At 50.2% G+C, this 906-nt stretch overlaps 1 protein-coding gene across 1 annotated transcript in view; it reads right to left on the reverse strand.

The window, feature by feature from the left end:
• ANAPC16 (anaphase promoting complex subunit 16) overlaps window positions 1-900 on the reverse strand; it is a 6,546-nt gene extending 5,646 nt beyond the window's left edge. Inside the window, exon 1 of the mRNA XM_009641176.2 lies at window positions 733-900. The gene's annotated coding sequence lies outside the window, so the exon portion shown is untranslated. The remainder of the gene's footprint in view (window positions 1-732) is intronic.
• Window positions 901-906: the final 6 nt, after the last annotated feature.

The raw sequence follows: 906 nt of genomic DNA on the forward strand, positions 1-906 counted from the left end.
CCCCCCCCCCCGGGTTCAAAACAAATTTTTTTTTTTTTTTTTTTTTTGGCCTTGTTTCCAGCTGCCTCATAAAACCTGGAAGCCCGCAGGGACTACCAGTTCCAGCGCTGCATCCCGCACGAAGCCACGCTGCGCCTCAGTTTTAGTGACCGCTCTCTGCGCTGCTCCAGGCATGCTTTTGCTTTTAAAATACTGCATTTCACCAAAACCGGCAAGGGCTGAGCATCCATCTGCCTGCACAGCCCAAGCCCGCGCACCCCTTGCGTAGCCGTTTCTCGGCCTTGTTTTTAAGAGGCATTGGCTGTATGTTTGTCGTGACAGAGTACTTAAAACTTGTCACGCGCCTGTCCCGAGAGTAAAAAAGCTGTCACTTGGAATGTAGAAGCTACAGCTACTCCTCCAAACCACTTATAAGCAATTCCCAATTATCCTGCCCGCTTAATACATATTATCCTATTTAATACACTTCTGGAGACTATTTAGGCAGTGCAGACAGCGCCTTTGGAAAGCACTCAAGGTTTCAGCAGAGAAAATGTTTTTTTAAAAGGCTGTAACAACTCAGAATTGCGTGTTCATTCACAGTTAAGCTCAAGGTTGTTTCATTTACTGCACATAATACAAAACAGCAGCTCGGGGGAGGCTGAGGGCTTACAGGCTGTGAAGGAAAATGCCTGGATTAAAGACAGCTTTAATACAGCCATGATACGTCCAGCAACACCCTCTTCAACAAACCCGGGCAGGCCCAGCTCCCCGCTCGTGAGGGAAGCGAGATGGCTCTTTCCACTGAAATGACGCCAACCCGGGCTCCCAAGCCTGGCGGGCTCCCAGGAACAGCAGCAGGGCCTTTATTTTCAATAGGCTGAGGCGAACACAAAGGAGGGGGACGGCAGGGCAGGACGGCGCCTG

The sequence above is a fragment of the Egretta garzetta genome, unplaced genomic scaffold (assembly GCF_000687185.1).
Source record: "Egretta garzetta isolate BGI_Z169 unplaced genomic scaffold, ASM68718v1 scaffold536, whole genome shotgun sequence".
Classification (NCBI taxonomy): Eukaryota; Metazoa; Chordata; class Aves; order Pelecaniformes; family Ardeidae; genus Egretta; species Egretta garzetta.